Genomic DNA, 10,092 nt, shown 5'->3' on the forward strand with positions numbered 1-10,092 from the left:
GCAGCATTATTTAACTCCCACACAGCAACATGGCCTGACTTCTGTGGACACGTAGTGAAGGAAAACCCCGTATCAAATTCAAACAGCAGTTTTTGCGGCAAGACAGAATGGACTCACCCACCTGGGATTTTGCCAAGGCACCAGGTTCAATGCCTGAGGATTTAATGAACACAGGGGTTCACGTTGGCTCTATGTCGCATTGGAAAACCAGAATTTACCGCAGCACAGTGCCCCCTAGCATCATGCTGGGGCACTGGGGTCAGCATAGTCCGAGAGGGGAGAGTGCCCCCTACTGGGCTCCTGCCTGCTCCCTACAGCACAGCACCCCCTAGGGGGCATTGCTGTCCCAGCCTGCTCCCACGCAGCACAGGGAGTGCTAAGTAGCCAGTCAATTCAACCCCTTGGCCTCCCCCACAGCAGCCAGGCTCCTAAATTGCTTCTTCAGGGCTCTGTGTTGGCACGATATAAATCACCTCAGCAGGGACAAGCTGGGGGAGCAATTAATTCTTTGCTAACCCCAGGGCCACACTGCCTGGCTCCCACCCAATCCCCCTGCCCGCCTCTCAGCCCCTCTGTAAGCACTTTTCTCTGGTGAAGCTCCATGACCTTGGACTGGATCCATCCCTCTTAGTCCCATCTGCTTGCACCCCATATGGAGCAGCTGCCCATGGGGGGCTCCGAGCCAGACCTGGGGTGCAAGGGAGAGGAGTGATTGGGAGAGAGGAGCTCAGAAAGGGTGACCCCAAGGGACAGCCTGGAAGGAGGGAAAGGGGGAATGAAAAAGGAAGGGAAAGAAAGAGACAGACTTGAAGGGATGGATGAATAGATAAATGTGTACGGGGAGAGCAGAGGCATGCATTCGTAGATAGAGGCATGTATGGGGGAGGGCACTGGCTGCAGGGATGTGGGGGGAAGGGATGTGGAGAGGAGCGGGTTCTGGGAGAGGGAAGAGGATTCTGTCAGGGGCCACTGGGGGGGCATTGGGGGAGGGGGTTCTGGCTTGGGCCGCAGCAGGGGTACGGGGTGGGGAAGGGAGGGGCAGGGAACAGGCTAAGGCGGCCCCGAGCGCAGAGCAAGGGCTTGAGTCCTGCTCACATGCTCCCACCTATCCCCCCACCAGGTGGCCATGCAGGCTCCCACACTCTGTGCGGGGATGCGTCAGGGGAACCTCAGCAGGGATCTTACACTGAGACTAAAGTCCCTATTAGCCCGGGCAGCACAGCGCCTCCTGCTGGAGCACCCCCCAACCAGTCACAGGAGCCTGCATTTGACAACAGCCATCAGAGCCTGCCAATCCCCACCACGCACCCTCCCCACTAGCACAGCACCCACCCACTGGCATCAAGAACCCCGGGGGTTGTGGTCTCTGCCCAGGGCCATGCCCTGCTCCCAGCTGAAGCGTGCAGCTGCTGGCAAGGCTGCTTTCCAAAGAAGTCGGCCAAAGCTAAGAACATCCCCCTTGCCCACCTCTTTCAGCACTGCCACTTCCTCCCCCCTGTCCTGCCAGTTCCACAACCCCAGATCCACTGCCCCAGAGCCAGAATGTTTCTCGTCACTGCAACAACCACAGAAACAAGAGTAACCGACCAATGCAGCAACACCTGCCTGAGTGTGCAGAGAGCCTGAGCCAACTGCTGCGAGAGGGGAGAGCAGCCCAAGTGCAAGGGAGACAGTAATACCTGCTTGCATGTGCAGAGACTCTGAGCTAATAGGCTGATACAACGTCTGAAACAATCACTCCTCTGCTAAGAATCAAGTTGTGAGTGGGGTCTAGTGGGTTAGAGCAGGGGAGCAGAGAGTCAGGACTCCTGGGTTCTAACCCCAGCTCTGGTGGGGGAATGAGGTCTAGTGGGTTACAGTGGGGGAGGGGGACTGGGAGTCAGGACTCCCTGCACCTATCCCCAGGTTGGCCATTCACTCACTATGTGATCTTGAGGAAGTCACTTACCCTGCTCCATGCCTCAGTTTCCCCATTCAAATAGCTAGATGGGGGTGTGTATGGGGTAGAGGCAGAGCAGGGCAGACAGGAGTGTATTGAGAGGGACTATTAGGTTTTATCCCACACAGTGTTTCCCCTGGCTCAGTGATCCCCACTGCTTTAGCCTTTCCCATAACTCCCTACTCTGCCTCGTGCTCTGGCCCCAGACTTCCACCAGCCCCGATTATCTGTCCGATCGCTCCTTTCCCATAAACCCAGCTGGCAAGCCAGGCAGCCAGAGCGATTCCCACTAGGGCTTGAAGGTGGTGAGATGCTGTCCTGCCTGTGCTCAGCCACCATCCCCTGTGCTCTCTCTCTCTCACCACCCCCACACACCCCGATTGCATCCTATGTTCTAACAACCCACAGAAGTCTGCGGCCTCCACTTCCCAACTGGACGATGTCCTGGCAAAAGCGCTGGGGGTGGGGGGCTGAGCTATGAGAGCCCCAGCCCCCTCTGCTGAGTTCCCCATCCCCATCCTTTTGGTCTGGTCTGGCCTGACCTGGGGCAGCTCCCTCCATCCAAAGCCACAAGCAAGTCACATGGTCATGTCAGCATTCAGCCCATTCCCAGCAGCCTTGGCCACAACTGCCCCCACCCCCGAGAGCCTGCCCCAGCCACACTTGCACCCACCCTGCGCCGACAGCCTGCCCCACCCACAACTCCCTCCCCCCCCGACAGCCTGCCCCAGCCACACACACCCCCGACAGCTTGCCCCAGCCACAGCTCCCCCCCGACAGCCTGCCCCAAACACACATGCACCCCAGACAGCCTGCCCCAGCCACACCTGCACCCACCCTGTGCCGACAGCCTGCCCCACCCACAACTCCCCTCCCCCCCCCGACAGCCTGCCCCAGCCACACATGCACCCCAGACAGCCTGCCCCAGCCACACACGCATCCCTGAGAGCCTGCCCCAGTTAAAACCTCCAGTCACACCCCTCCACACCTTCCCCAGCACCAGCTTGTCCCCGCACCTTGTCCTACCAGGATCCCACACCCCAGTTAGCACACCCTTGTCCACCCATCTCACCCAGAGCAGCTGGTGTCCACAGGCACTGGGATGGGGGGTGGATCTTAATTAGTGGCAGCCAGAATTGTCCCAATGTTCCCAGAGCAGGGGCAGCAGCGGAGAGCGATCCCTCCCCCAGCACACACTTCCCCCAGTATGCCCCCACAGTGGTGGAGAGGGCATCTTGGTCTCCCTTGCTTGGGCTGAGCCCACCGGAGAGCCAGCAAACTCATCTCAGGCAGAGAGGAAAGGGCCAGCTGGGGCTGGATTTCACCTGGTGACCTACAGGAGAAAGACTCTGTATGTTGTTAACTGGGGTGGAACTGCAGTCTATTCCCTGGAAGGTGGCCAGATCACCTTCTACAGCCTATTCCCCCTGCCAGGGGGCAGGGTCACCTCCTACAGCCTCTTCCCAGGGTCGCTCCCTACAACCCAGAGTGGGGCAGGGTCGCTCCTATATTCTATTTCCCCGCAGGGAGCAGGGTTGTCCCCTGCAGTCTATTCTTTGTAAGAAGACGAAGGCTCTGTATGGGGATAAATGGAGGGGGTGCTGGCTCCGCATTATCGTTAGAGATTTTAATTGTGACTATTTTTCTCCAGCGAGAGCTCCCAGCCTCGGGGCAGCAGGATCGATAGCCAGACTACGATGGATAGGACATGGGGGCAGGAGGGGGAGCAGGGTTCAAGGGGTCATGGGCTTCTTGAGATGCAAGTCATGTGGGAGCTCTCCTTGTCTGAGTGTGAGGAACTGTGGGACACACGCTAGACCCCATGCCCCTCCCACAGCTGGGATAGAACCCAGGAGTCCTGGCTCCCAGCCCTTGCTAGAGGCACATGGGCTGGGGTGCAGAGCTCTGTGGGGAATGCATGCAAGGGGAAGGGCTGTCATTCAGCACTGCAATGAGGATATGGTGCCCACCCTGCCGCACTGGGACCTCTGCCTGGAGATGGGCAGGGCCCCTGTCACGGAGTCCCTGGGCGATGCTCTGGAACTGCTCCCCATGAAGCCCGTCAGGACTCTGGGGCAGTTGCCTTCCTGTGAGCAGCCTGTCTTCAGGACACACAGCTCACACAGCTTCCACCTTCCTGGGTCTGACCTCGGAGCATTCAGCATCCTCTGCCCCTCCGTGCACTTCCCACAGCGAGTCCACTCAGGTGGGGCTCCTGGGGAAGCCAGAGGGTCCTGCACCCCAACTTTGCAGTCAGATGTGACTCTCAGCCAGCCAGTAAAACAGAGGTTTATTAGACGACAGGAACATGGTCTAACACAGAGCTTGCAGGTGCAGAGAACAGGACCCCTCAGCTGGGTCCATTTTGGGGGGCAGTGAGCCAGACAACCACGTCTGCCCTTCACTCCATGTCTCCAGCCAGCCCCAAACTGAAAATCCCTCCAGCCCCCCCTCCCCTGGGCTTTGTCCCTTTCCCAGGCCAGGAGGTCACCTGATTCCTTTGTTCTCCAACCCTTTAGCTCTCACCTTGCAGGGGGGAAGGGCCCAGGCCATCAGTTGCCAGGAAACAGGGTGTCGGCCATTCTCTGTGTCCAGACTCCTGCACACACCTGCCCTCTAGGGCTCTGCAGTGATCATACACCCTTACCCCACTCCTAGATACTTAAGAACTGCCTAGGGGAAACTGAGGCACCCCCACACTATTTAGAGAAAACATTAAGAACAGTCCCACTTCGTCACAGCCCCACATTCACCCCCTTTGTAAGCACGCCTGGGAGGGCCTACGATCCTGTCAAACTCAGCACCAGAGGTACCCCCCCCAAACACACAGAGATGGGTGTGCAGAGACACCCACATACACAGAAACACACCCTATGTACACACTCACTACAGACACATGCACTCGCACCTGAACACACTGCACACACATTAAGCACAGACACACAAACACAGGACACGTATTGACCACAGCATACCATACACTCATGCTGCACACATGCACTCACACTCAGACACTTGTGCACGTACATGCTACACACACTAAGCACACACACCCACAGCACATACACATACCCACGCTGCACACACAGACTCACACAGAGCGCACACACAGACCACACGTATGTGAACACAAATGCTACACACACACACACACTCAGACACACTCAACTCTCCCAAGCTCCCAGTCCAGTGCAGCGCTAGCTGGCTGCGTGTGCATTTCTGCAGCACAGCCTGCCGGCTCCTCTCCCACAGCTCGGCTCTTGGTTTCCCAGACAAAGCAGGGGTGCTGCCCCATCCGACAGGTCCTGACAGCACTCAGAGCTTGGGTGCAGCAGGGAGCACGCACCAGGGGGCACACAGTATGTTGCATAGAAGCCAAACACCACCCTCCAACACACACACACAGCTACTTACTGCAGTGTGAACATGGAACTTTAGCAAAAACATGCCAGTAGCTCTGAGCTTAAAGCTAAGAGGCAGCACGGTGCAGTGGGTAGAGAACTGGACTGGGAGCCAGGACTCCTGGGCTCTCGTCCCAGCTCTGGGAGGGCAATGGAGATTTGTGCTTTAGGGAAGAGGAGACTGCGACCTTGGGATAGTTCATTCCCCTCTTGAAGCCTCAGTTTCCCCTTGAGGGCAGGGGTTGTCTCTGTGTGTCTGCACAGGGCCCACGATATCTCAGGCAGGGCCTGCGCGGTGACAGGCTCCTATAGTTGCTATCACAATAATGAGTCCCACAAGCTATTGAGACAACTCATCCTGATTTCTCCTGGGACCAGATCTGCCCCATGGCTGGCAGTGAGCTTGGAATGGCCTTCCCGCAGGCGGGCGAGACTGCAGTAAACCCAGAATATTTCCCCCACTCCGACCTGACATTTTTATCGTACAAATATGTTTGTGCCTGTGCAGAGAGAATGAAAATCGACTCCAGTCCTGGGGAAACGTTCGCACCTCGAGGCGGGCGTGGAGAGAGAACATTTTAAATGGAACAAATTTGCTATTTTCTTTCCTTTTCCAGTGCCTGCAGCAGGAAAACAAACATTCTCCCCCACTCCATTATGCTCTCCCCACATCCCTGCCTCCTCCGGCCAGCCCTGGAGCATCCCAAGGCAAAGCGGCAGCAACTGCAGTTCCCATCTACCACCCAGAATCCAACCATACTCCCTTCATCCCTACCCCTCACATATAGCCAGAGCACCTTGCAATCCTCGCTCTGTCCCAGACAAATTCCAGCAAGGACCATTCCCCACCAACCTCTGCCCCAGCAGTCGGCTTTGGGATTCTCCTTCGCTCCCTGCTCCCAGTCATGGTGTCGTGTGGTTAATAAAGCCCATGGCGCTGGGTGAGGGAACCCTGAATAAACAGCCCCCGCACCTCACCTTAGAGCTGGCTGCATCTCTGTGACTGGGCAAGAAATCCATTACCTATACTTCCAACCAGGGCTGGCATGTAACCAGAGACCCAGGATGGGATTCTCTCTCTTGCCGATCATTCCCAACTCCTTCCCGGGCCCAGGGTTTGAGGGGAAGTGGCGTATACATAGGAGGGGGACGCCATCTCCCCCAGCTGATGTGGCAGCTGTTTGTGGGGAGGCACAAGGATGAAATTAATTCCCTCCTTTATCCCCTCTGGTCATCAGCAGGTTTTTTTCCCCTCTGTCTTCTCTTGTTGGAATTGACGAGGGGCTGTGGGATCTGAGATCTGGAGGGGAGCTGGGATGGACCCACCTGGCTCCCAACGTGGCTTCAGAGCCCAGAGCACCTTCCCCATGTTCAGAGCTCTTACCCCAAACTGGAAGAGTGGAAGATACCACCCTGCCCCCTCTCCCATCCATCTCCTGGCTCTGTGCCTGCAAGTTCCACCCCAGTGGGGCTCCAGCAACTAGGGACAGAAATAAGGTGTGAACCCAGCGTCTGGGTCAAACAAACACCCTAGCTTGGGACTCCAGATCTGTTCCACGTAGCACTCCTCACTGGGAGAGGCCAAGGCTGGAGCAGACAGGAGCTCCCCCCACAGCCAGTGCTCCTGCCCTGCTCCCTACAAAGCCCCCCACTGGGAGATGCTGGGGCTTCCCTCCACCTCTGGGGTGAGACAAAGGGGCAGTTTATACAGGGATCCCTTGCCCAGCACTGCCATGTAACCACCTCTCAAGTGGGGTGCAGGGGCCTGCAATCCTGCTCTGCTCCCACTTCAAACTGCAGGGTGTCTGCAATAGGATAAGTTGCTGCATTCAGATCAGAGGAGGGACAAAGGAGGGTGACCCACCTCATTCTGGGACTGGCAGGTCACCCCAATAACAGGGTGATGGAGCCTGGCACAGCTATTGAGAGGAGGAGGGGTGAGAGGGTGACCCTCTAGAATGCCCCCCATCCCAGCAATGCTCAGGGCTGCTACAAACATACTCAGGTCCATCTGGAGCGGTAGACACAATGTATCATGCCCATGGGCATGCCAGCCATCTGGGCCCTACACAATGCCTCAGGGCCCTGCCGGCTGGCACCGCCCATCCCCGTTCACCCACCAGGGCTTAATTTGAGTGTCTAATTGCTTTAAAAGATTCCCCTAAAGCTCTCGCTGCTCTCCTCCCATCCCCTGCCATGATAGTCTTCCGGCCACACCTGACCTGAGCGACCAAAGTTTTAGTGCTGAAAAGCGCCAGTATAGACAGCGCTTTATCGCCGGGAGCGACCACCGCTCGTTAGGGTTGGGGGGTTTTATTGCTGGGAGAGAAAACCCTAAGAGAAAACAAGAGCCCCTTAACAACAGAAAGAAAAATCAACATCATCCCCTGCCCGCAATGGGGCCAGAGCCGGATTCTGATCTCTGCTCCCCGGGGTCAATCCAGAGTCACCCACTGACCGCACTGGGGACAGGGCTGGATTTCACACACTTATATGAACATGCCTTTTCATTTTGCAGTGTCACATACATGCCCTATGCACACTCGTGCACATTCACATTCACCCACACACTGCACACATGCATGCCCAAACTCCCTTGTATGCACACACACACGATCGTGTGCTCATTTGTGTGCACACTCACACACTTGTGCACAACTTTCTCCCTCATGTGTGCATGCACACTCAAATATGCTTCATGCACACCTGCCCTTTCATTGGTGCGTGCATTCAAACACATGTGCACAGAGTTGGCACTCTCACCCCCACTGATGTCCCCTCTGAAACTGCAGTTGGATGGGTCTTTAGCATGCAGCATGCACTGGCTGTAAAACGGAGAGTGTGTGTGGGTGTGAATGCTGTGCCCACACTGCCCCCCGCCCAGTGGGCAGCACACTTCGCTGCCACCCCAGCCGTTCCCGCTCCCTACTCCGGGTCCCACGGCAATCGCTCGCTGCCAGGAGCCGCATGGTGCCCAGCTAACCCCGCACTGGCATCAACTCCTCCTCAGAGCCACAGGCAGAGTGCAGGAATCATGGCGGCTGTGATCAGCCTCCCCGGACTGCTGCCTGCAGCTGGGCTACACCCTCGTGGCACCTCCCCCTTCCAAAATCTGCCCCTCTAGCCACACTGGCCTAAAAATCAGGTGGTCTCAGTGTCTCCCCCCCAGACTGGAAGGGAGTCAGATCACGTGGGCCAGAGATAAGCCCCCACAACCCCAAGCACTAAATTCAGTCTGCTAACCTTTGCCTTCAGGGCCACTTTGTAGCAGACACACCAAAGACCTAGAGAGATGACTCCCCACACACACACTGGGCGCCACCAGAGCCAGCTAGAAAGATGAGACTCACCACAACCCCCTCCCCACTGGACCCATGAGCTGGTTAGAGACACAAAACCCCACACCCCAGGACGCTAGCGGCAGGATTCACACCCCCAGTCACATTGTGGCACATCCATCCTTGCCCCCCTTGGCACACAGACAGCTTAAGACATTAGCTCCTTGATACGAGCGACCAGGACAATTAATCCCCGCCACCCCCCAAAATCTCCCCAGGGACCCAGCACGCCAGCATCCTGGAGTCCAGTCGGCATGGCAACCAGCCCGCGGCCTGATCCAGGGATATTATCGTCTCCTCAACATCGCTTAGCGACCACCACCATGAGAGAAAAATACCGAGGGGCAGTACCTCTAAGCACCATGTGTCCCCCTCCCCCCGTGCCACAGAGATTCCTGCCTCACGTGCCCATAACCCTCCATTAACCTCCCCAAAATTAACAGCACAGGATGGAAATAACTTCCACAAGCAAAATCGGCTTTCCCCCACAGCCAGTGCTCCTGCCCTACTCCCTACAGCACCCCTTGAGAGGAGAAGCCAGGGCTAGAGCAGCCGGGAGCTCCCCCCACAGCCAGCGCTCCTGCCCTGCTCCCTGTTGGTAAACAGCTGCAAACAGCGGCACTGCAGCTGTGTGCGTGCTATGGTTTCATGTATTCTTGTGCCATTGTTCTATTTGCACACACAACAGTGAGTCTGTTTTGCAGGGCTGTTTTGGCTGATGGTGAAGCTGTGGGTATATGGACATCCCAAGGCTAGACAGCGTGTGGGGCGCAGGCAGTGGTGAGCTGGAGCCAGGTTGCACCAGTTCGCGCGAACTGGTTGTTAAATTTTGAAGCCGGTTTAGTACTGGTTGTGGGCAAACTCCAGTCTGCGGCCCACATGCAGCCCGCGGGACCATCCTGTCCATCCCTCCTGAGCTCTCGGCTGGGGAGAGTCCTTCACTCGCTCCGGGCCTTCAGCAGCACTTCAGCGGTGGGTCCTTCACTCGCTCCGGGCTTCAGTGGCACTTCGGCAGCAGATCCTTCAGTGCCGCTGAAGACCTGGAGCAACTGAAGGACGTGCCACCGAAGTGCCGCTGAAGACCCGGAGCAACTGAAGGAACTGGTTCTTCAGCTTCTGGCAGCTCATCACTGGGCACAGGCATGGTTGGGGGGCTGTGGGCTTGTTTTCTGCACGCAACCATTTCCTGTGCTTTAGGCTGTGCCGTTCGTGTGTGCCACCGGGGCATGTGCTTTGTACGCACTGTTGGGAGCCCAAGTGAGTGTGTATTTGTACAAGATGCGCTGAGCATGTACGTGGATTGAGTTGTGGGGGGGGGGGGCGTATGTGCATACAATGTGGTGAGTGTATTTGTGTAGGGTGGAGAGGGTAGTGTGGAGGGTGTGAGTGTGTCATGTTTGCGATGTGTTGTGTG

At 57.0% G+C, this 10,092-nt stretch overlaps 1 protein-coding gene across 29 annotated transcripts in view; it reads right to left on the reverse strand.

Annotated features, from left to right (window-relative positions):
- NRXN2 (neurexin 2) overlaps positions 1-10,092 on the reverse strand; it is a 253,023-nt gene that overhangs the window by 178,710 nt on the left and 64,221 nt on the right. The gene's annotated exons all lie outside the window — the stretch shown is intronic.

The sequence above is a fragment of the Natator depressus genome, chromosome 7 (assembly GCF_965152275.1).
Source record: "Natator depressus isolate rNatDep1 chromosome 7, rNatDep2.hap1, whole genome shotgun sequence".
NCBI classification, from domain to species: domain Eukaryota; kingdom Metazoa; phylum Chordata; order Testudines; family Cheloniidae; genus Natator; species Natator depressus.